The 25,886-nt window shown below is 44.6% G+C and overlaps 7 non-coding genes across 7 annotated transcripts; all 7 read left to right on the forward strand.

Moving 5' to 3' along the window:
- The first annotated feature begins 9,530 nt into the window (after positions 1–9,530).
- On the forward strand, positions 9,531–9,721 carry LOC141217554 (U2 spliceosomal RNA). Its single transcript, XR_012286385.1, has one exon. It is a non-coding gene; the product is annotated as a U2 spliceosomal RNA (small nuclear RNA).
- Positions 9,722–12,457: 2,736 nt separating this feature from the next.
- Positions 12,458–12,648, forward strand: LOC141217583 (U2 spliceosomal RNA). Its single transcript, XR_012286413.1, has one exon. It is a non-coding gene; the product is annotated as a U2 spliceosomal RNA (small nuclear RNA).
- A 2,736-nt stretch (positions 12,649–15,384) lies between these two features.
- On the forward strand, positions 15,385–15,575 carry LOC141217584 (U2 spliceosomal RNA). Its single transcript, XR_012286414.1, has one exon. It is a non-coding gene; the product is annotated as a U2 spliceosomal RNA (small nuclear RNA).
- A 2,743-nt stretch (positions 15,576–18,318) lies between these two features.
- Positions 18,319–18,509, forward strand: LOC141217586 (U2 spliceosomal RNA). The gene has a single exon (XR_012286416.1). It is a non-coding gene; the product is annotated as a U2 spliceosomal RNA (small nuclear RNA).
- A 2,735-nt stretch (positions 18,510–21,244) lies between these two features.
- Positions 21,245–21,435, forward strand: LOC141217555 (U2 spliceosomal RNA). Its single transcript, XR_012286386.1, has one exon. It is a non-coding gene; the product is annotated as a U2 spliceosomal RNA (small nuclear RNA).
- A 1,097-nt stretch (positions 21,436–22,532) lies between these two features.
- Positions 22,533–22,723, forward strand: LOC141217556 (U2 spliceosomal RNA). The gene has a single exon (XR_012286387.1). It is a non-coding gene; the product is annotated as a U2 spliceosomal RNA (small nuclear RNA).
- Positions 22,724–23,819: 1,096 nt separating this feature from the next.
- LOC141217557 (U2 spliceosomal RNA) lies at positions 23,820–24,010 on the forward strand. Its single transcript, XR_012286388.1, has one exon. It is a non-coding gene; the product is annotated as a U2 spliceosomal RNA (small nuclear RNA).
- Positions 24,011–25,886: the final 1,876 nt, after the last annotated feature.

A 25,886-nucleotide genomic window follows, 5' to 3' on the forward strand; every position in this document is an offset into this window, starting at 1 on the left:
GAGGGGGAGGCATATACCCACCAGGATGGATGGAAGAGGCATATACCCACCAGGATGTAGGGAGTGTGCATATACCCACCAATGAAGGGGGGCATTTACCCACCAGGATGGATGAAGGGGGGCATTTACCCACCAGGATGGATGAAGGGGGCATATATCCACCAGGATGGATGGAGGGGGGGCATACACCCACAAGGATGGAGGGGGGGTGTATACCCACAAGGATGAAGGTGGGGCATATACCGACAAGGATGGAGGGGGGCATATACCCACCAGGATGGATGGAGGGGGGCATATACCCACCAGGATGGATGGAGGGGGGGCATATACCCACCAAGATGGATGGAGGGGGGGCATATACCCACCAGGATGGAGAGGTGGCATATACCCACCAGGATGGAGAGGTGGCATATACCCACCAGGATGGAGAGGTGGCATATACCCACCAGAATGGAGAGGTGGCATATACTCACCAGAATAGAGGGAGGGGGCATATACACCTTCCCAGGCTGGATGAATGGAGGGGCATATACACCTTCCCAGGATGGATGGATGGAGGGGCATATACACCTTCCCAGGATGGATGGATGGAGGGGCATATACACCTACCCAGGATGGATGGATGGAGGGGCATATACACCTACCCAGGATGGATGGATGGAGGGGCATATACACCTACCCAGGATGGATGGATGGAGGGGCATATACACCTACCCAGGATGGATGGATGGAGGGGCATATACACCTACCCAGGATGGATGGATGGATGGAGGGGCACATACACCTACCCAGGATCGATGGATGGAGGGGCACATACACCTACCCAGGATCGATGGATGGAGGGGCATATACACCTACTCAGGATGGATAGATGGAGGGGCACATACACCTACCCAGGATGGATGGATGGAGGGGCATATTCTCCTGCCTAGGATGGATGGAGGGGCATATTCTTCTACCAAGGATGGATGGAGGGGCATATACTCCTACCCAGGATGGATGGATTGATAAAGGGGCATCTACACCTAACCAGGATGGATAGATGATGGAGCATATATACTTATCCAGGATGGATGGAGGGGCATATACACCTACCCAGGATGGATGGAGGAGCATATACACCTACCCAGGATGGATGGAGGGACATATACACCTACCCAGGATGGATGGAGGGGCATATACACCTACCCAGGATAGATGGAGGGGCCGATACACCTACCCAGGATGGAGTTATGGATGGAGGGGCATCTACACCTACCCAGGATGGATGGATGGAGAAGCATCTACACCTACCCAGGATGGATGGATGGGGAAGCATATACACCTACCCAGGATGGATGGATGGATGGAGGGGCATATACACCTACCCAGGAAGGATGGATGGATGGAGGGGCATATACACCTACCCAGGATGGATGGATGGAGGGGCATATACACCTACCCAGGATGGTTGGAGGGGAATATACACCTACCCAGGATGGATGGATGGATGGAGGGGAATATACACCTACCCAGGATGGATGGATGGAGGGGCATCTACACCTACCGAGGGTGGATGGATGGAGGGGCATCTATACCTAACCAGGATGGATGGAGGGGCATATACACCTACCAGAATAGACTACCCAGGATGGATGGAGGGGCATCTACGCCTACCCAGAATGGATGGATGAAGGGGCATATACACCTACCCAGGATGGATGGATGGAGAAGCATATACACCTACCCAGGATGGATGGATGGAGGGGCATATACACCTACCCAGGATGGATGGATGGAGGGGAATATACACCTACCTAGGATGGGTGGAGGGGAATATACACCTACCTAGAATGGATGGGTGGAGGGGAATATACACCTACCCAGGATGGATGGATGGAGGGGCATCTACACCTACCCAGGGTGGATGGATGGAAGGGCATCTATACCTAACCAGGGTGGATGGATGGAGGGGCATTTTCACCTAACCAGGATGGATGGAGGGGCATATACACCTACCAGAATAGACTACCTAGGATGGATGGATGGATGGAGGGGCATCTACACCTACCCAGGATGGATGGATGAAGGGGCATATACACCTACCCAGGATGGATGGATGGATGGAGGGGCATATACACCTACCTAGGATGGATGGATGGAGGGGGATATACACCTACCTAGGATGGATGGATGGAGGGGGATATACACCTACCTAGGATGGATGGATGGAGGGGGATATACACCTACCCAGGATGGATGGATGGAGGGGGATATACACCTACCCAGGATGGATGGATGGAGGGGGATATACACCTACCCAGGATGGATGGATGGAGGGGCATATACACCTACCCAGGATGGATGGATGGAGGGGGATATACACCTACCCAGGATGGATGGATGGAGGGGCATATACACCTACCCAGGATGGATGGATGGAGGGGGATATACACCTACCCAGGATGGATGGATGGAGGGGGATATACACCTACCCAGGATGGATGGATGGAGGGGGATATACACCTACCCAGGATGGATGGATGGAGGGGGATATACACCTACCCTGGATGGATGGATGGAGGGGGATATACACCTACCCAGGATGGATGTATGGAAGGGGATATACACCTACCCAGGATGGATGGATGGAGGGGCATATACACCTGCCCAGGATGGATGGAGGGGCATATACACCTACCCTGGATGGATGGATGGATGGATGGAGGGGCATCTACACCTACCCAGGATGGGGACCATATTCCATATACCAGGATGGGGCATATAGAAGGATGAGGGGCATATACTGTAGGGCGTATATGGTGTCATTACGCTTTGGCTCTTTTGATACCTGTGATACGTCTGACCTCATAGTATGTCCCCCCTTTTTACTCTTTTGAAGGAGGCTGTTTTACACTTGAAGCATATATGTGTTACAATCCATAACTAAATCGTGTGTATTTTTTATTTTTCCTCTTTAGTGGTTAACTCTGGAATGAAGCACCGCTTTGTATTCATTTATATGAGATATTTTCATGTGCTGAGTGTCGGCTTATTTGTTACCCCCGCTCTTTTTCTCAGATATGATTGTAATTTGATTTATCTTGAGACGATGGATTTTCGTTTTTTATACAGTTCTTCCCATTTTTGTATTGTTTTAGATAAACCTTGATAAAGGCTGAGGCTGAAGTGTTGGTCATACATCTGTCTCATGAACAATTTATTGTCTGAATAAATACCTTGATTTGCATCAATATCCATTGTGCCTAAAGGTTTATATATATATATATATATATATATATATATATATATAAAATAAGTATTTTTCCATGTGAGTTTTCTTATAATGTTTTAAACAGAAGACCGTATTGCGATATCATTGAGATACAAATGTTTCTGTTGCGATCCTCAGCTCTACCTGAGAACACAATCTGCGTGGGACTGGGTCGAGTGGGGGGCATCTGGCCAACATATAGCGGTGGGCACTCTGCAGCAACTCAGCACTGTTGACTTTGGAGGTCCTCTTCATTCCCTGGTGGTCAGCGGCTGCATGCATCCCCTAGAACTGGATATGCTAAGACTGTTTGCTGTGGAGCCCTCTAGTTTCGATCAGATAAATGTGGAGGACAGCTCAACATATCTGTCATCATAGACAATCTGTACCGAATCCGCACCCCTCACTGCTGAGCAGCTACCCTGTCTAGGTGGCAGCACACGGTGCTTTGTGTGTGTCCCATTGTGTTACTAGTGATATAGCAGTATACTAGGGATGCACCAACTCCACATTTTTATTAATATTACTCCAGATATGGACGAAACCCTCCAAGATGCAGGCTTTATTATACTACAGAATTTTGGTGCATCCATAATATATGCTCAAGCACTTTAATAGAAACCTGTTCCACCATGTCCATCCTTCACTGCGCTACTGGTATTTATTTGGAAACACAGGGATATTCCAGGAAAGCGTGTTTTATGCTTAATAGAAATAAACTGATAACATTTTCAAAGAATTTCCATTGGTGTTCATCTCCTTTTTTGTAATTTACCTGTCTGGTTAATTCATACTTTTCATGTTTTTTTGTACAACCAGTTAATGGGGGGGTCTCAGTTTCTTAAAGGGAGTCTGTCACCCCAATACTCAAATCATTTATGGATTTGTATAAGAATCTTGGCCCCTATAAAAAAAAATATACTTTAGGTACAGATGATATTTTTATGCAAAAACAGCATTTACACCCCACGCTTAATTACCATCCTCTGCCCCTCCCCTTACGATGATTGACAGCACTGCCTATATTGAATCCTCATCCCTGCACACACTGACACTGCAGGAGCTGAAAACTCAGTGTCACGAGCTTGCGGGCATCCTCTGATCCCCTTGTCCAGTCTACAGTTGTCTCGTTCAGTGGGCAGAAAAAAGCTTTTACTTAAAAATTGTAAGTCTCGATTTGAGTTTGCCAAAAAACATGTGGGAGACTCCCAAAATATATGGAGGAATGTGCTGTGGTCAGATGAGACCAAAATTTAACTTTTGGCCACCAAGGTAAATGCTATGTCTGGCACCAAACCAACAGCTCATCACTCCAAGAACACCATCCCCACAGTGAAACATGGTGGTTGCAGTATCATGCTGTGGGTATGTTTTTCTGCAGCAGTCACCTCCATTATCTGAATGCAAGGAAGATTGTGAACTTGTGCTACTTGCGCAGTAACACTTTGTCATTTCTGCTCCATTCTGTCTTCAAGCACAGGGTTAACAATGCTCTGACTCCATATCCGGCTTCATGGCTTGATCATAGATGCTGGATCCTGATTCCCAAGAAAATCCCACCAACCCAAGATTGTGAAAGAAATGCACAAAACACTTTTAGTGAATGTTAAATAGACCAAATTTTATTACAAATCATATTATTTCATTCAGTGTCTGAAATTTAGAATCAGCCAATTGCTATGAAAAAGACACTGAAAATGGCAAACCTCCGACTCACGAAGAATCATCCGTCAGCACTCAGGAGAGGAAAACCCCCTGTGGAGGAAACCTCTAGGGAACCATGGCTGGAGGACTTGCCCATCCCTCGGGCTTAGAAGGATAGTGCCAACAAGTAACAGCACAGTGAGACATGATATACATCCACTATAGATATGATAGCAGTGACATCACATAGTCACACAAGTTACACATTACATCATGAGAAAACAGACAGTAATGGAAAAGGTCAAAGTAGGTGCTCTGTGCGAGCACCATATGGAGAAGTCTAATGCGACATCTCCAGGCCGTACACATAAAGGTGAAGGCAACTAGTACCGGACGTGAGGGAGATCTGGCTGCAACATCTGTCACCCCACTGATCGCTAGGGTTAGTTTGATCTGGCTGGCTAGGCGATATGGCTGATCTGGCTGGCTAGGCGGTATGGCTGATCTGGCTGGCTAGGCGGTATGGCTGATCTGGCTGGCTAGGCGGTATGGCTGATCTGGCTGGCTAGGCCGTATCCCCTTCCTCCCTTACATGTTGTGGAGTGATGAAGCTCCAGGTCTCCAGACACATCAAGTACGGCGCTTCATACGGCTGAATGACCTGTGGTTCCGGAATCATCTTCTATATCATAGATGTAAGTGTTTATGACATCAGCACAGTTTCCGTAGTTACCACAGGTGTTCATTACTGGTGTTTCACTGGCTAGAAAGTCTCTCTCAGTGTTCCAAAGAATTAACCCTTGAATAACTGGCACTGTACATTTGTCCAGAATCCTGTAACATAATCTTGTCACTATGCAGGACCGTTATCAATATTATACTTTAAAATTCCCTTAAACAAAGTCTAATTAGTGAGCGCATCTACAGATTTGATGGATAACAAGCACAATAATCCCCTTAAGCCCTACTAAATGCATAAATGTCCAATATGAGTACAGAGCAGTCCATACAGAATGGATGATATAGAGGGCAATACAGTTAGATAAAGAAGTAGAAAGCCAAACCAAGCAAATGTCTCCTGAGATCTCGGCTACTGAGGTCTCAATTGCGCATCTGCTGCCTCAGGCGGCCATTTGTGTAACACAAGCGATCGGAAGATCACAGCTTCTAGTCTGCTAAGGAGACTATTGATGCATGTAAAAAGTAAAAAAAAATATTTAAAAGTTCAAATCACCCCCCTTTTACCCCATTCAAAATAAAACAATCAAAAATACACGTTTGGTATCTCCGCATTTAGAATCGCCCGATCTATCAATATATAAAAAGAATGACTTCCATCAGTAAACTGTATAACGAGAAAAAAAAGAAAACTCCAGAATTAAGTTGTTTTGGTCGCCGCAACATTGCATTAAAATGTAATAACAGGCGATGATAGCATCATATCTACACCAAAACGGTATCAATAAAAATGTCAGCTCAGTGCGCAAAAAATAACCCCTGACCCGGCTCTAGATCACGAAAAATGGAGACGCTACGGGACTCGGAAAAATGATTATTTTTTTTTACAAGCTTTGAATTTTGATTTCACCACTTAAATAAAATAGAAGCTCCACATGTTTGGTAACTACGAACTCGTAATGACCTGGAGAATCATAATGGCCGGTCAGTGTTAGCATTTACTGAACATGGTAAAAAAAAAACTTTTGTGGAATTGCACTTTTTTGCCATTTCACTGCACTTGGATATTTTTCCCATTTTCCAGTGCACAATATGGTAAAATCAATGGTGGTGTTCAAAAGAATAACTCATCCCACAATAAAACAAGCCCTCACATGGCCATATTGACGGGAAAATAAAAAAGTTATGGCTCTGGGAAGAAGGGAGCAAAAAATGAAAACGGAAAAACCTGAGGTGATAAAGGGGTTAACTGGAATTTTCTGCCATGGACTCATTGGCAAATCTGAAATAGATATTTCTCGCTCCCTTATCAGGGTGTACACATATATCTTTGGCCTCATTCAGACGTCTGTTTTTCATGTTTGTGTCCTCTCCATATTTGTTACGGATAGATCACATACACAATATAATCTGTGGAGTCGTCCACATGTCATTTTTTTTTTGAAAACCGCGTAGTGTCCGTTTTTTATCCTAGTGGTTGATGAAAATTCTCCAGTCAGATCTATGGGTCCATGACATCGCTGACAGCTGGCATTGCCATCCATGTGCTGTCTGTGATAACACTGTTACCATAGGAGAAGCTTCTCAATTTATGGATTTATTTTGCATACAAGAAAAGCTGATGAAACGCTGAAGATAAAAACTGACCACTTTCAGACATTTTTTGCATATACGATAAGTCACTGACATCTGATTAAGGCCTAAGGCCCCGTTCACATGTCAGGTTTTAATCAGTGTTTTTTTCTCATTTTCATCTGATTTTGGTCAGTGTGGCAGTTTTTCTCCTCAGTGGGGCATATTTTTTTATATGTAAAGTAAAAAGCTAAAGGTTTCCTAGCCTCGCTTGCCCGGCCTATAGACACTGGAAAACAGGCAGTACAGGCAACATGGTTGGTTCTGGCCATTTTTCTGACAGACTCATTGACTTCAATAGATGATCTTTATCTACAAATCGGATGAAAATCGGACCGGTCTCAGTTCTGATTTACAGATCAATCGTCCACAAAAAATAGAGCTGTAAACCTGTCCCTGGTCTATAACGGAGCATATTCTACCTGTTAGAGAAATAACCAGACGTGAAAAGAGCCATGTGCTATTCTTACAGGGAAGGGGCCACGATTTTATGTTTTGTATTAATAATTATGTAATCAATTATTTTTAATACAAAATTAAATGTACCACTTTATTAGTTTTTTATTTATTTATTTTTACATTGGCCACTAGGGGCTGCCATTTTTATTTGGGGGGGGGTGTAAGAAGCGCTCTTACACACCTCATTTACGGCAGCCCTGGCCATAAGAGACAGTAGTCTGTCACCGACCCTATCTCTAACATTAGAGGCCGCTCCTCCTGCCTCTAGCTGTGACCTGGGCACGCCCCCTTGGCTGTTCAGGCCGCAGCCGTGGGAGGAGATTGCAGCCATCTTTGTGGAGCCTGCAGTGTAAGCTGTACATTCCCCCTGTCGTTGCACGCACTGCTCAGTCAGAGCGTGCCATGACAGGAGCTGCCGGGGAGGAAATGCCTGGGAGTGGAGGCCTCGAGTGAGTATCTGTGGCGGCGCCGTGCGGTGATCTCAGCTTCTCTGCTGTTATCACCGCCGACATCTTCAGGCAACACAGACACAGCGCTGCATGGAAACGTGGAAGGTGAGTAGAAGCGTTTATTGTTTTGATTTTTTTTTCCTTTGCATTGAATATATGGGGGCATAAAACCACAAGGATGGAGGAGGAGGAGTCATAAACCCACCAGGATGGAGGAGGAGGCATAAACCCACCAGGATGTAGGGGGCATATACACACCAGGATGGATGGAGGGGGGGCATATACCCACCAGGATGGATGGAGGGGGTATATACCCACCAGTATGGAGGGGGGGTATATACCCACCAGGATGGATGGAGGGGGGGCATATACCCACCATGATGGATGTAGGGACATGAAGGACATGTGACATACACTGCCAATGACACATGCCCTTGCTTGTGTGAAAAAAATCACTTCGCTCCGTGTGTGCGCTGCTGATAGGCTGACAGATTGCACCTCCCACTGTAAATGCGGGAAAGAGAAAAAAAAATGGAGATCTTCATTGTTCCTGCAGAGATCCATCCCCTGCCCCTCCCCCCACCCCGCTGTACACTCAAACTGCGTATAAACATTTATTTTCATCATTACTGAGAAAAAATCCAGTTATGATTTTGGTGCACGAACAGTTATCGAACATAACCTCGAACAGCCGAATTTTTCTCAAATCGTTCGTGTTCGCCGAACGGCTCGAACACCGCCCAAAACAGCTCGAATTTGAGATTGGCGAACAGTTCGAGTAGAACAACGCTCATCTCTAGTTGTCTCCCTCTGGTGGAACACTGACTTCTTTCATTTAACGCCTGCAGACTATAAAAAATAACCCAACCCAAAAAGTTTGGTTGATTAGTCTGTGGCATTCTTTTAAACTGTTGCTTATGGCGGTCTCTGTGAGCTTCTCAGTGCCGTTCAACCAGCCAGGTATCCTGCCTGCAGTAGATGGAATGTGGCAATGGAACACTGGCTGCGCGTGTCATAATAGGCTCTGAGCCTTTATATACCAGCGCACGGCAGCAGCCACCTTCAGTCTGCTGCTGGACAGCCAGCAGCAACAGGAAAGGTAAGTAATCAGCAACACTCCTGCTAAGGGTAGACAGCTGCTCGTCCCCCCCTTAATTGGTTCTCCTCCCTTCCACCGGTGTTGAGGCGGTGAGGCGGATGGGAACAGCAGGGGGTGAGGGTGCTGTGCTAAAATAGTTGGAGTCATGCAGATCTAAAACGCGTGGATTGCTGCAGCAGCAAGCCGAAAAGTGCAGGCATGTAAGGGATCTAGAGGTTGACAACATGTCTTCTTAACGGGAGTCCAGGTGGCCATCTCCACAAATGGACTTTTCAGGATCCGAGGGTGGCACCGTAGGCCGAAACCAATTCTGGTTATCGCTTCTCGGCCTTTTGGCTAAGATCAAGTGTAGTATCTGTTCTTATCAGTTTAATATCTGATACGTCCCCTATCTGGGGACCATATATTAAATGGATTTTTAGAACAGGGAGATGGTAAAAGAGCTTGCTCTGTCCACTCCACGCATTGACCTGGTATTGCAGCATTTCCAGGACCAGTGCACTCATTCTTTAATGCAGTTTCTAAAATCAGAAAGAATTGAATTCAATGGTTTTTGTTGCTTTTGCTTGTTTGTCGGATTTTTGGATGGACTTTTTGGCTTTGCTTTTCTTCTCCTCATTGTATTTTTCATGTTAAAAGTTGCAGAAGCCAGATGACAAACTCATTTTGGTTCAACTTCAGCAACTCTGCATTGCATAGCCATGTACTGTAATGCAATGCTATCTATCTAGCTCTCCCTCTTTACTTCCTTTTGGATAAACAGCCATATTAGGCAAGCATTTTGGAGATTTCACCTAACTAATTACTGGTGGTGAGATAAGCTGCACAATATAATTGTTCTTTCAGTATATTGTTGCACACACACCATCTATTTAGCAAATGCCCTTGTTAGCAACAGCAGCCATTTAACCTCACCTGAGCTAACAGGTACAGTGGTGGCCAAAAGTATTGGCACCCCTGCAATTCTGTCAGATAATACTCAGTTTCTTCCTGAAAATGTTTGCAATCAGAAATTCTTTGGTATTATTATCTTCATTTAATTTGTCTTCAATGAAAAAAACACAAAAAGAATTGCCCTAAAGCCAAATTGGATATAATTCCACACCAAACCTAAAAAAGGGGGTGGACAAAAGTATTGGCACTGTTTGAAAAATCATGTGATGCTTCTCTAATTCGTGTAATTAACAGCACCTGTAACTTATCTGTGGCACCTAACAGGTGTTGGCAATAACTAAATCACACTTGCAGCCAGTTAACATGGATTAAAGTTGACTCAACCTCTGTCCTGTGTCCTTGTGTGTACCACATTGAGCATGGAGAAAAGAAAGAAGACCAAAGAACTGTCTGAGGACTTGAGAAACCAAATTGTGAGGAAGCATGAGCAATCTCAAGGCTACAAGTCCATCTCCAAAGACCTGAATGTTCCTGTGTCTTCCGTGCGCAGTGTCATCAAGAAGTTTAAAGCCCATGGCACTGTGGCTAACCTCCCTAGATGTGAACGGAAAAGAAAAATTGACGAGAGATTTCAATGCAAGATTGTGCGGATGGTGGATAAAGAACCTCGACTAACATCCAAACAAGTTCAAGCAACCCTGCAGTCCGAGGGTACAACAGTGTCAACCCGTACTATCCGTCGGCGTCTGAATGAAAAGGGACTGTATGGTAGGATACCCAGGAAGACCCCACTTCTTACCCCGAGACATAAAAAAGCCAGGCTGGAGTTTGCCAAAACTTACCTGAGAAAGCCTAAAACGTTTTGGAAGAATGTTCTCTGGTAAGATGAGACAAAAGTAGAGCTTTTTGGGAAAAAGCATCAACATAGAGTGTACAGGAAAAAAAAAGAGGCATTCAAAGAAAAAAACACGGTCCCTACAGTCAAACATGGCGGAGGTTCCCTGATGTTTTGGGGTTGATTTGCTGCCTCTGGCACTGGATTGCTTGACCGTGTGCATGGCATTATGAAGTCTGAAGACTACCAACAAATTTTGCAGCATAATGTAGGGCCCAGTGTGAGAAAGCTGGGTCTCCCTCAGAGGTCATGGGTCTTCCAGCAGGACAATGACCCAAAACACACTTCCAAAAGCACTATAAAATGGTTTGAGAGAAAGCACTGGAGACTTCTAAGGTGGCCAGCAATGAGTCCAGACCTGAATCCCATAGAACACCTGTGGAGAGATCTCAAAATGGCAGTTTGAAGAAGGCACCCTTCAAATATCAGGAACCTGGAGCAGTTTGCCAAAGAAGAATGGTCTACAATTCCAGCAGAGCATTGTAAGAAACTCATTGATGGTTAACAGAAGCGGTTGTTCGCAGCTATTTTGGCTAAAGGTTGTGCAACCAAGTATTAGGCTGAGGGTGCCAATACTTTTGTCTGGCCCATTTTTGGAGTTTTGTGTGAAATGATCAATGATTTGATTTTTGCTTCATTCTCTTTTGTGTTTTTTCCTTGCAAGCAAATTAAATGAAGATAATAATACCAAAGATTTGTGATTGCAATCATTTTCAGGAAGAAACTGAGTATTACCTGACAGAATTGCAGGGGTGCCAATACTTTTGGCCACCACTGTATGTGCGTTGGTTACTCTGCTGCACTTAAAATGTCTTTTTTGGCTTGCTCCAATGCCTTTTCTGAAACGTTGTCTCCCTCTGGTGGAACACTGACTTCTTTCATTTAACGCCTGCAGACTATAAAAAATAACCCAACCCAAAAAGTTTGGTTGATTAGTCTGTGGCATTCTTTTAAACTGTTGCTTATGGCGGTCTCTGTGAGCTTCTCAGTGCCGTTCAACCAGCCAGGTATCCTGCCTGCAGTAGATGGAATGTGGCAATGGAACACTGGCTGCGCGTGTCATAATAGGCTCTGAGCCTTTATATACCAGCGCACGGCAGCAGCCACCTTCAGTCTGCTGCTGGACAGCCAGCAGCAGCAGGAAAGGTAAGTAATCAGCAACACTCCTGCTAAGGGTAGACAGCTGCTCGTTCCCCCTTTAATTGGTTCTCCTCCCTTCCACCGATGTTGAGGCGGGTGGGAACAGCAGGGGGTGAGGGTGCTGTGCTAAAATAGTTGGAGTCATGCAGATCTAAAACGCGTGGATTGCTGCAGCAGCAAGCCGAAAAGTGCAGGCATGTAAGGGATCTAGAGGTTGACAACATGTCTTCTTAACGGGAGCCCAGGTGGCCATCTCCACAAATGGACTTTTCAGGATCCGAGGGTGGCACCATAGGCCGAAACCAATTCTGGTTATCGCTTCTCGGCCTTTTGGCTAAGATCAAGTGTAGTATCTGTTCTTATCAGTTTAATATCTGATACGTCCCCTATCTGGGGACCATATATTAAATGGATTTTTAGAACAGGGAGATGGTAAAAGAGCTTGCTCTGTCCACTCCACTCATTGACCTGGTATTGCAGCATTTCCAGGACCAGTGCACTCATTCTTTAATGCAGTTTCTAAAATCAGAAAGAATTGAATTCAATGCTTTTTGTTGCTTTTGCATGTTTGTCGGATTTTTGGATGGACTTTTTGGCTTTGCTTTTCTTCTCCTCATTGTATTTTTCATGTTAAAAGTTGCAGAAGCCAGATGACAAACTCATTTTGGTTCAACTTCAGCAACTCTGCATTGCATAGCCATGTACTATAATGCAATGCTATCTATCTAGCTCTCCCTCTTTACTTCCTTTTGGATAAACAGCCATATTAGGCAAGCATTTTGGAGCTTTCACCTAACTAATTACAGGTGGTGAGATAAGCTGCACAATATAATTGTTCTTTCAGTATATTGTTGCACACACACCATCTATTTAGCAAATGCCCTTGTTATCAACAGCAGCCATTTAACCTCACCTGAGCTAACAGGTACAGTGGTGGCCAAAAGTATTGGCACCCCTGCAATTCTGTCAGATAATACTCAGTTTCTTCCTGAAAATGATTGCAATCAGAAATTCTTTGGTATTATTATCTTCATTTAATTTGTCTTCAATGAAAAAAACACAAAAAGAATTGCCCTAAAGCCAAATTGGATATAATTCCACACCAAACCTAAAAAAGGGGGTGGACAAAAGTATTGGCACTGTTTGAAAAATCATGTGATGCTTCTCTAATTCGTGTAATTAACAGCACCTGTAACTTATCTGTGGCACCTAACAGGTGTTGGCAATAACTAAATCACACTTGCAGCCAGTTAACATGGATTAAAGTTGACTCAACCTCTGTCCTGTGTCCTTGTGTGTACCACATTGAGCATGGAGAAAAGAAAGAAGACCAAAGAACTGTCTGAGGACTTGAGAAACCAAATTGTGAGGAAGCATGAGCAATCTCAAGGCTACAAGTCCATCTCCAAAGACCTGAATGTTCCTGTGTCTTCCGTGCGCAGTGTCATCAAGAAGTTTAAAGCCCATGGCACTGTGGCTAACCTCCCTAGATGTGAACGGAAAAGAAAAATTGACGAGAGATTTCAATGCAAGATTGTGCGGATGGTGGATAAAGAACCTCGACTAACATCCAAACAAGTTCAAGCAACCCTGCAGTCCGAGGGTACAACAGTGTCAACCCGTACTATCCGTCGGCGTCTGAATGAAAAGGGACTGTATGGTAGGATACCCAGGAAGACCCCACTTCTTACCCCGAGACATAAAAAAGCCAGGCTGGAGTTTGCCAAAACTTACCTGAGAAAGCCTAAAACGTTTTGGAAGAATGTTCTCTGGTAAGATGAGACAAAAGTAGAGCTTTTTGGGAAAAAGCATCAACATAGAGTGTACAGGAAAAAAAAAGAGGCATTCAAAGAAAAAAACACGGTCCCTACAGTCAAACATGGCGGAGGTTCCCTGATGTTTTGGGGTTGATTTGCTGCCTCTGGCACTGGATTGCTTGACCGTGTGCATGGCATTATGAAGTCTGAAGACTACCAACAAATTTTGCAGCATAATGTAGGGCCCAGTGTGAGAAAGCTGGGTCTCCCTCAGAGGTCATGGGTCTTCCAGCAGGACAATGACCCAAAACACACTTCCAAAAGCACTATAAAATGGTTTGAGAGAAAGCACTGGAGACTTCTAAGGTGGCCAGCAATGAGTCCAGACCTGAATCCCATAGAACACCTGTGGAGAGATCTCAAAATGGCAGTTTGAAGAAGGCACCCTTCAAATATCAGGAACCTGGAGCAGTTTGCCAAAGAAGAATGGTCTACAATTCCAGCAGAGCATTGTAAGAAACTCATTGATGGTTAACAGAAGCGGTTGTTCGCAGCTATTTTGGCTAAAGGTTGTGCAACCAAGTATTAGGCTGAGGGTGCCAATACTTTTGTCTGGCCCATTTTTGGAGTTTTGTGTGAAATGATCAATGATTTGATTTTTGCTTCATTCTCTTTTGTGTTTTTTCCTTGCAAGCAAATTAAATGAAGATAATAATACCAAAGATTTGTGATTGCAATCATTTTCAGGAAGAAACTGAGTATTACCTGACAGAATTGCAGGGGTGCCAATACTTTTGGCCACCACTGTATGTGCGTTGGTTACTCTGCTGCACTTAAAATGTCTTTTTTGGCTTGCTCCAATGCCTTTTCTGAAACGTTGTCTCCCTCTGGTGGAACACTGACTTCTTTCATTTAACGCCTGCAGACTATAAAAAATAACCCAACCCAAAAAGTTTGGTTGATTAGTCTGTGGCATTCTTTTAAACTGTTGCTTATGGCGGTCTCTGTGAGCTTCTCAGTGCCGTTCAACCAGCCAGGTATCCTGCCTGCAGTAGATGGAATGTGGCAATGGAACACTGGCTGCGCGTGTCATAATAGGCTCTGAGCCTTTATATACCAGCGCACGGCAGCAGCCACCTTCAGTCTGCTGCTGGACAGCCAGCAGCAGCAGGAAAGGTAAGTAATCAGCAACACTCCTGCTAAGGGTAGACAGCTGCTCGTTCCCCCTTTAATTGGTTCTCCTCCCTTCCACCGATGTTGAGGCGGGTGGGAACAGCAGGGGGTGAGGGTGCTGTGCTAAAATAGTTGGAGTCATGCAGATCTAAAACGCGTGGATTGCTGCAGCAGCAAGCCGAAAAGTGCAGGCATATAAGGGATCTAGAGGTTGACAACATGTCTTCTTAACGGGAGCCCAGGTGGCCATCTCCACAAATGGACTTTTCAGGATCCGAGGGTGGCACCATAGGCCGAAACCAATTCTGGTTATCGCTTCTCGGCCTTTTGGCTAAGATCAAGTGTAGTATCTGTTCTTATCAGTTTAATATCTGATACGTCCCCTATCTGGGGACCATATATTAAATGGATTTTTAGAACAGGGAGATGGTAAAAGAGCTTGCTCTGTCCACTCCACTCATTGACCTGGTATTGCAGCATTTCCAGGACCAGTGCACTCATTCTTTAATGCAGTTTCTAAAATCAGAAAGAATTGAATTCAATGCTTTTTGTTGCTTTTGCATGTTTGTCGGATTTTTGGATGGACTTTTTGGCTTTGCTTTTCTTCTCCTCATTGTATTTTTCATGTTAAAAGTTGCAGAAGCCAGATGACAAACTCATTTTGGTTCAACTTCAGCAACTCTGCATTGCATAGCCATGTACTATAATGCAATGCTATCTATCTAGCTCTCCCTCTTTACTTCCTTTTGGATAAACAGCCATATTAGGCAAGCATTTTGGAGCTTTCACCTAACTAATTACAGGTGGTGAGATAAGCTGCACAATATAATTGTTCTTTCAGTATATTGTTGCACACACACCATCTATTTAGCAAATGCCCTTGTTATCAACAGCAGCCATTTAACCTCACCTGAGCTAACAGGTACAGTGGTGGCCAAAAGTATTGGCACCCCTGCAATTCTGTCAGATAATACTCAGTTTCTTCCTGAAAATGATTGCAATCACAAATTCTTTGGTATTATTATCTTCATTTAATTTGTCTTCAATGAAAAAACAGAAAAACAATTGCCCTAAAGCCAAATTGGATATAATTCCACACCAAACCTAAAAAAGGGGGTGGACAAAAGTATTGGCACTGTTTGAAAAATCATGTGATGCTTCTCTAATTCGTGTAATTAACAGCACCTGTAACTTACCTGTGGCACCTAACAGGTGTTGGCAATAACTAAATCACACTTGCAGCCAGTTAACATGGATTAAAGTTGACTCAACCTCTGTCCTGTGTCCTTGTGTGTACCACATTGAGCATGGAGAAAAGAAAGAAGACCAAAGAACTGTCTGAGGACTTGAGAAACCAAATTGTGAGGAAGCATGAGCAATCTCAAGGCTACAAGTCCATCTCCAAAAACCTGAATGTTCCTGTGTCTTCCGTGCGCAGTGTCATCAAGAAGTTTAAAGCCCATGGCACTGTGGCTAACCTCCCTAGATGTGGACGGAAAAGAAAAATTGACGAGAGATTTCAATGCAAGATTGTGCGGATGGTGGATAAAGAACCTCGACTAACATCCAAACAAGTTCAAGCAACCCTGCAGTCCGAGGGTACAACAGTGTCAACCCGTACTATCCGTCGGCGTCTGAATGAAAAGGGACTGTATGGTAGGATACCCAGGAAGACCCCACTTCTTACCCCGAGACATAAAAAAGCCAGGCTGGAGTTTGCCAAAACTTACCTGAGAAAGCCTAAAACGTTTTGGAAGAATGTTCTCTGGTAAGATGAGACAAAAGTAGAGCTTTTTGGGAAAAAGCATCAACATAGAGTGTACAGGAAAAAAAAAGAGGCATTCAAAGAAAAAAACACGGTCCCTACAGTCAAACATGGCGGAGGTTCCCTGATGTTTTGGGGTTGATTTGCTGCCTCTGGCACTGGATTGCTTGACCGTGTGCATGGCATTATGAAGTCTGAAGACTACCAACAAATTTTGCAGCATAATGTAGGGCCCAGTGTGAGAAAGCAGGGTCTCCCTCAGAGGTCATGGGTCTTCCAGCAGGACAATGACCCAAAACACACTTCCAAAAGCACTATAAAATGGTTTCAGAGAAAGCACTGGAGACTTCTAAGGTGGCCAGCAATGAGTCCAGACCTGAATCCCATAGAACACCTGTGGAGAGATCTCAAAATGGCAGTTTGGAGAAGGCATCCTTCAAATATCAGGAACCTGGAGCAGTTTGCCAAAGAAGAATGGTCTACAATTCCAGCAGAGCATTGTAAGAAACTCATTGATGGTTAACGGAAGCGGTTGTTCGCAGCTATTTTGGCTAAAGGTTGTGCAACCAAGTATTAGGCTGAGGGTGCCAATACTTTTGTCTGGCCCATTTTTGGAGTTTTGTGTGAAATGATCAATGATTTGATTTTTGCTTCATTCTCTTTTGTGTTTTTTCCTTGCAAGCAAATTAAATGAAGATAATAATACCAAAGATTTGTGATTGCAATCATTTTCAGGAAGAAACTGAGTATTACCTGACAGAATTGCAGGGGTGCCAATACTTTTGGCCACCACTGTATGTGCGCTGGTTACTCTGCTGCACTTAAAATGTCTTTTTTGGCTTGCTCCAATGCCTTTTCTGAAACGTTGTCTCCCTCTGGTGGAACACTGACTTCTTTCATTTAACGCCTGCAGACTATAAAAAATAACCCAACCCAAAAAGTTTGGTTGATTAGTCTGTGGCATTCTTTTAAACTGTTGCTTATGGCGGTCTCTGTGAGCTTCTCAGTGCCGTTCAACCAGCCAGGTATCCTGCCTGCAGTAGATGGAATGTGGCAATGGAACACTGGCTGCGCGTGTCATAATAGGCTCTGAGCCTTTATATACCAGCGCACGGCAGCAGCCACCTTCAGTCTGCTGCTGGACAGCCAACAGCAGCAGGAAAGGTAAGTAATCAGCAACACTCCTGCTAAGGGTAGACAGCTGCTCGTCCCCCCCTTAATTGGTTCTCCTCCCTTCCACCGGTGTTGAGGCGGTGAGGCGGATGGGAACAGCAGGGGGTGAGGGTGCTGTGCTAAAATAGTTGGAGTCATGCAGATCTAAAACGCGTGGATTGCTGCAGCAGCAAGCCGAAAAGTGCAGGCATGTAAGGGATCTAGAGGTTGACAACATGTCTTCTTAACGGGAGTCCAGGTGGCCATCTCCACAAATGGACTTTTCAGGATCCGAGGGTGGCACCGTAGGCCGAAACCAATTCTGGTTATCGCTTCTCGGCCTTTTGGCTAAGATCAAGTGTAGTATCTGTTCTTATCAGTTTAATATCTGATACGTCCCCTATCTGGGGACCATATATTAAATGGATTTTTAGAACAGGGAGATGGTAAAAGAGCTTGCTCTGTCCACTCCACTCATTGACCTGGTATTGCAGCATTTCCAGGACCAGTGCACTCATTCTTTAATGCAGTTTCTAAAATCAGAAAGAATTGAATTCAATGCTTTTTGTTGCTTTTGCTTGTTTGTCGGATTTTTGGATGGACTTTTTGGCTTTGCTTTTCTTCTCCTCATTGTATTTTTCATGTTAAAAGTTGCAGAAGCCAGATGACAAACTCATTTTGGTTCAACTTCAGCAACTCTGCATTGCATAGCCATGTACTATAATGCAATGCTATCTATCTAGCTCTCCCTCTTTACTTCCTTTTGGATAAACAGCCATATTAGGCAAGCATTTTGGATCTTTCACCTAACTAATTACAGGTGGTGAGATAAGCTGCACAATATAATTGTTCTTTCAGTATATTGTTGCACACACACCATCTATTTAGCAAATGCCCTTGTTATCAACAGCAGCCATTTAACCTCACCTGAGCTAACAGGTACAGTGGTGGCCAAAAGTATTGGCACCCCTGCAATTCTGTCAGATAATACTCAGTTTCTTCCTGAAAATGATTGCAATCACAAATTCTTTGGTATTATTATCTTCATTTAATTTGTCTTCAATGAAAAAACAGAAAAACAATAGCCCTAAAGCCAAATTGGATATAATTCCACACCAAACCTAAAAAAGGGGGTGGACAAAAGTATTGACACTGTTTGAAAAATCATGTGATGCTTCTCTAATTCGTGTAATTAACAGCACCTGTAACTTACCTGTGGCACCTAACAGGTGTTGGCAATAACTAAATCACACTTGCAGCCAGTTAACATGGATTAAAGTTGACTCAACCTCTGTCCTGTGTCCTTGTGTGTACCACATTGAGCATGGAGAAAAGAAAGAAGACCAAAGAACTGTCTGAGGACTTGAGAAACCAAATTGTGAGGAAGCATGAGCAATCTCAAGGCTACAAGTCCATCTCCAAAGACCTGAATGTTCCTGTGTCTTCCGTGCGCAGTGTCATCAAGAAGTTTAAAGCCCATGGCACTGTGGCTAACCTCCCTAGATGTGAACGGAAAAGAAAAATTGACGAGAGATTTCAATGCAAGATTGTGCGGATGGTGGATAAAGAACCTCGACTAACATCCAAACAAGTTCAAGCAACCCTGCAGTCCGAGGGTACAACAGTGTCAACCCGTACTATCCGTCGGCGTCTGAATGAAAAGGGACTGTATGGTAGGATACCCAGGAAGACCCCACTTCTTACCCCGAGACATAAAAAAGCCAGGCTGGAGTTTGCCAAAACTTACCTGAGAAAGCCTAAAACGTTTTGGAAGAATGTTCTCTGGTAAGATGAGACAAAAGTAGAGCTTTTTGGGAAAAAGCATCAACATAGAGTGTACAGGAAAAAAAAAGAGGCATTCAAAGAAAAAAACACGGTCCCTACAGTCAAACATGGCGGAGGTTCCCTGATGTTTTGGGGTTGATTTGCTGCCTCTGGCACTGGATTGCTTGACCGTGTGCATGGCATTATGAAGTCTGAAGACTACCAACAAATTTTGCAGCATAATGTAGGGCCCAGTGTGAGAAAGCAGGGTCTCCCTCAGAGGTCATGGGTCTTCCAGCAGGACAATGACCCAAAACACACTTCCAAAAGCACTATAAAATGGTTTCAGAGAAAGCACTGGAGACTTCTAAGGTGGCCAGCAATGAGTCCAGACCTGAATCCCATAGAACACCTGTGGAGAGATCTCAAAATGGCAGTTTGGAGAAGGCATCCTTCAAATATCAGGAACCTGGAGCAGTTTGCCAAAGAAGAATGGTCTACAATTCCAGCAGAGCATTGTAAGAAACTCATTGATGGTTAACGGAAGCGGTTGTTCGCAGCTATTTTGGCTAAAGGTTGTGCAACCAAGTATTAGGCTGAGGGTGCCAATACTTTTGTCTGGCCCATTTTTGGAGTTTTGTGTGAAATGATCAATGATTTGATTTTTGCTTCATTCTCTTTTGTGTTTTTTCCTTGCAAGCAAATTAAATGAAGATAATAATACCAAAGATTTGTGATTGCAATCATTTTCAGGAAGAAACTGAGTATTACCTGACAGAATTGCAGGGGTGCCAATACTTTTGGCCACCACTGTATGTGCGCTGGTTACTCTGCTGCACTTAAAATGTCTTTTTTGGCTTGCTCCAATGCCTTTTCTGAAACGTTGTCTCCCTCTGGTGGAACACTGACTTCTTTCATTTAACGCCTGCAGACTATAAAAAATAACCCAACCCAAAAAGTTTGGTTGATTAGTCTGTGGCATTCTTTTAAACTGTTGCTTATGGCGGTCTCTGTGAGCTTCTCAGTGCCGTTCAACCAGCCAGGTATCCTGCCTGCAGTAGATGGAATGTGGCAATGGAACACTGGCTGCGCGTGTCATAATAGGCTCTGAGCCTTTATATACCAGCGCACGGCAGCAGCCACCTTCAGTCTGCTGCTGGACAGCCAGCAGCAGCAGGAAAGGTAAGTAATCAGCAACACTCCTGCTAAGGGTAGACAGCTGCTCGTCCCCCCCTTAATTGGTTCTCCTCCCTTCCACCGGTGTTGAGGCGGGTGGGAACAGCAGGGGGTGAGGGTGCTGTGCTAAAATAGTTGGAGTCATGCAGATCTAAAACGCGTGGATTGCTTTAGCAGCAAGCCGAAAAGTGCAGGCATGTAAGGGATCTAGAGGTTGACAACATGTCTTCTTAACGGTAGCCCAGGTGGCCATCTCCACAAATGGACTTTTCAGGATCCGAGGGTGGCACCGTAGGCTGAAACCAATTCTGGTTATCGCTTCTCGGCCTTTTGGCTAAGATCAAGTGTAGTATCTGTTCTTATCAGTTTAATATCTGATACGTCCCCTATCTGGGGACCATATATTAAATGGATTTTTAGAACAGGGAGATGGTAAAAGAGCTTGCTCTGTCCACTCCACGCATTGACCTGGTATTGCAGCATTTCCAGGACCAGTGCACTCATTCTTTAATGCAGTTTCTAAAATCAGAAAGAATTGAATTCAATGCTTTTTGCTGCTTTTGCTTGTTTGTCGGATTTTTGGATGGACTTTTTGGCTTTGCTTTTCTTCTCCTCATTGTATTTTTCATGTTAAAAGTTGCAGAAGCCAGATGACAAACTCATTTTGGTTCAACTTCAGCAACTCTGCATTGCATAGCCATGTACTGTAATGCAATGCTATCTATCTAGCTCTCCCTCTTTACTTCCTTTTGGATAAACAGCCATATTAGGCAAGCATTTTGGAGCTTTCACCTAACTAATTACAGGTGGTGAGATAAGCTGCACAATATAATTGTTCTTTCAGTATATTGTTGCACACACACCATCTATTTAGCAAATGCCCTTATTATCAACAGCAGCCATTTAAACTCACCTGAGCTAACAGGTATGTGCGCTGGTTACTCTGCTGCACTTAAAATGTCTTTTTTGGCTTGCTCCAATGCCTTTTCTGAAACGTTGTCTCCCTCTGGTGGAACACTGACTTCTTTCATTTAACGCCTGCAGACTATAAAAGAGAACCCAACCCAAAAAGTTTGGTTGATTAGTCTGTGGCATTCTTTTAAACTGTTGCTTATGGCGGTCTCTGTGAGCTTCTCAGTGCCGTTCAACCAGCCAGGTATCCTGCCTGCAGTAGATGGAATGTGGCAATGGAACACTGGCTGCGCGTGTCATAATAGGCTCTGAGCCTTTATATACCAGCGCACGGCAGCAGCCACCTTCAGTCTGCTGCTGGACAGCGAGCAGCAGCAAGAAAGGTAAGTAATCAGCAACACTCCTGCTAAGTGTAGACAGCTGCTCGTCCCCACCTTAAATGTTCTCCTCCCTTCCACCGGTGTTGAGGCGGGTGGGAACAGCAGGGGGTGAGGGTGCTGTGCTAAAATAGTTGGAGTCATGCAGATCTAAAACGCGTGGATTGCTGCAGCAGCAAGCCGAAAAGTGCAGGCATGTAAGGGATCTAGAGGTTGACAACATGTCTTCTTAACGGGAGTCCAGGTGGCCATCTCCACAAATGGACTTTTCAGGATCCGAGGGTGGCACCGTAGGCCGAAACCAATTCTGGTTATCGCTTCTCGGCCTTTTGGCTAAGATCAAGTGTAGTATCTGTTCTTATCAGTTTAATATCTGATACGTCCCCTATCTGGGGACCATATATTAAATGGATTTTTAAAACAGGGAGATGGTAAAAGAGCTTGCTCTGTCCACTCCACGCATTGACCTGGTATTGCAGCATTTCCAGGACCAGTGCACTCATTCTTTAATGCAGTTTCTAAAATCAAAAAGAATTGAATTCAATGCTTTTTGTTGCTTTTGCTTGTTTGTCGGATTTTTGGATGGACTTTTTGCTTTGCTTTTCTTCTCCTCATTGTATTTTTCATGTTAAAAGTTGCAGAAGCCAGATGACAAACTCATTTTGGTTCAACTTCAGCAACTCTGCATTGCATAGCCATGTACTGTAATGCAATGCTATCTATCTAGCTCTCCCTCTTTACTTCCTTTTGGATAAACAGCCATATTAGGCAAGCATTTTGGAGCTTTCACCTAACTAATTACAGGTGGTGAGATAAGCTGCACAATATAATTGTTCTTTCAGTATAATGTTGCACACACACCATCTATTTAGCAAATGCCCTTGTTATCAACAGCAGCCATTTAAACTCACCTGAGCTAACAGGTATGTGCGCTGGTTACTCTGCTGCACTTAAAATGTCTTTTTTGGCTTGCTCCAATGCCTTTTCTGAAACGTTGTCTCCCTCTGGTGGAACACTGACTTCTTTCATTTAACGCCTGCAGACTATAAAAAATAACCCAACCCAAAAAGTTTGGTTGATTAGTCTGTGGCATTCTTTTAAACTGTTGCTTATGGCGGTCTCTGTGAGCTTCTCAGTGCCGTTCAACCAGCCAGGTATCCTGCCTGCAGTAGATGGAATGTGGCAATGGAACACTGGCTGCGCGTGTCATAATAGGCTCTGAGCCTTTATATACCAGCGCACGGCAGCAGCCACCTTCAGTCTGCTGCTGGACAGCGAGCAGCAGCAAGAAAGGTAAGTAATCAGCAACACTCCTGCTAAGTGTAGACAGCTGCTCGTCCCCAACTTAAATGTTCTCCTCCCTTCCACCGGTGTTGAGGCGGGTGGGAACAGCAGGGGGTGAGGGTGCTGTGCTAAAATAGTTGGAGTCATGCAGATCTAAAACGCGTGGATTGCTGCAGCAGCAAGCCGAAAAGTGCAGGCATGTAAGGGATCTAGAGGTTGACAACATGTCTTCTTAACGGGAGTCCAGGTGGCCATCTCCACAAATGGACTTTTCAGGATCCGAGGGTGGCACCGTAGGCCGAAACCAATTCTGGTTATCGCTTCTCGGCCTTTTGGCTAAGATCAAGTGTAGTATCTGTTCTTATCAGTTTAATATCTGATACGTCCCCTATCTGGGGACCATATATTAAATGGATTTTTAAAACAGGGAGATGGTAAAAGAGCTTGCTCTGTCCACTCCACGCATTGACCTGGTATTGCAGCATTTCCAGGACCAGTGCACTCATTCTTTAATGCAGTTTCTAAAATCAAAAAGAATTGAATTCAATGCTTTTTGTTGCTTTTGCTTGTTTGTCGGATTTTTGGATGGACTTTTTTGCTTTGCTTTTCTTCTCCTCATTGTATTTTTCATGTTAAAAGTTGCAGAAGCCAGATGACAAACTCATTTTGGTTCAACTTCAGCAACTCTGCATTGCATAGCCATGTACTGTAATGCAATGCTATCTATCTAGCTCTCCCTCTTTACTTCCTTTTGGATAAACAGCCATATTAGGCAAGCATTTTGGAGCTTTCACCTAACTAATTACAGGTGGTGAGATAAGCTGCACAATATAATTGTTCTTTCAGTATATTGTTGCACACACACCATCTATTTAGCAAATGCCCTTGTTATCAACAGCAGCCATTTAAACTCACCTGAGCTAACAGGTATGTGCGCTGGTTACTCTGCTGAACTTAAAATGTCTTTTTTGGCTTGCTCCAATGCCTTTTCTGAAACGTTGTCTCCCTCTGGTGGAACACTGACTTCTTTCATTTAACGCCTGCAGACTATAAAAAATAACCCAACCCAAAAGTTTGGTTGATTAGTCTGTGGCATTCTTTTAAACTGTTGCTTATGGCAGTCTCTGTGAGCTTCTCAGTGCCGTTCAACCAGCCAGGTATCCTGCCTGCAGTAGATGGAATGTGGCAATGGAACACTGGCTGCGCGTGTCATAATAGGCTCTGAGCCTTAATATACCTGCGCACGGCAGCAGCCACCTTCAGTCTGCTGCTGGACAGCCAGCAGCAGCAGGAAAGGTAAGTAATCAGCAACACTCCTGCTAAGGGTAGACAGCTGCTTATCCCCCCCTTAATTGGTTCTCCTCCCTTCCACCGGTGTTGAGGCGGGTGGGAACAGCAGGGGGTGAGGGTGCTGTGCTAAAATAGTTGGAGTCATGCAGATCTAAAACGCGTGGATTGCTGCAGCAGCAAGCCGAAAAGTGCAGGCATGTAAGGGATCTAGAGGTTGACAACATGTCTTCTTAACGGGAGTCCAGGTGGCCATCTCCACAAATGGACTTTTCAGGATCCGAGGGTGGCACCGTAGGCCGAAACCAATTCTGGTTATCGCTTCTCGGCCTTTTGGCACGATCTATCAGGTTTACCTGTGTGGTCTTGCCTGTGAGGTGCTCTTGGTACCCTTTCTCTCGGCCTGGGGGGATCGTTCCTCTTCGGAGGGACTTAACCCCCCTGCTGCTATTGGGAGGAAGGATTAGTCCGGGAGCAACGGGAAGGGATCCCATGAAGGCTTGCGCCTTTCAGAGAGAAGAGTCGGTACGTTCCTGAGTGAAGGATGCCGGCAACGCTCACATATTCATCGGGTGATGCCCGGATGCGGAACACCGTGAGGATTGAAGTTGGAGCAGCATCGAGGATGGAGAAGAATTTGGACTACATCTGCCATAGGATTCTTCTTGGAGTTCTGGAGTTTCGGCAGGAAGATATATTCTGCTTCCAGGACAACGAGTACAAGGGGACTTACACCATCACCTTCAAGAGCCAGGGATGCTGTCAGCAAATCGTACAAAAGGTAAACGAGAAAAACTACTTAGATGAATTGGATGGACTAACCTTTTGTCTCTTGTATGCTTATGACGAGATCCCCATCGTGGTGCATTTCCCAAACCCCTTTGTGGAAGCTGCAGACATCTCGACCTACCTTACCCGCTATTGTGATGATCTGAGATACCTGGGTACTGTGAAGAACGCGGTAGGCTTCTGGTGCGGCAAGAGAAGGTATATGGCCCGTCTAAAGAGGGACCTTAGTGGAGTGGGAGGAATGCTACACCCTCCCTCAACCTTCGTAATCGGTAAGAGCAGAGGCTACTTATTTTATCCTGGAATG

This window comes from Phyllobates terribilis, unplaced genomic scaffold (genome assembly GCF_046119375.1).
Source record: "Phyllobates terribilis strain yellow unplaced genomic scaffold, ASM4611937v1 Scaffold_241__1_contigs__length_2998254, whole genome shotgun sequence".
Taxonomy (NCBI): domain Eukaryota; kingdom Metazoa; phylum Chordata; class Amphibia; order Anura; family Dendrobatidae; genus Phyllobates; species Phyllobates terribilis.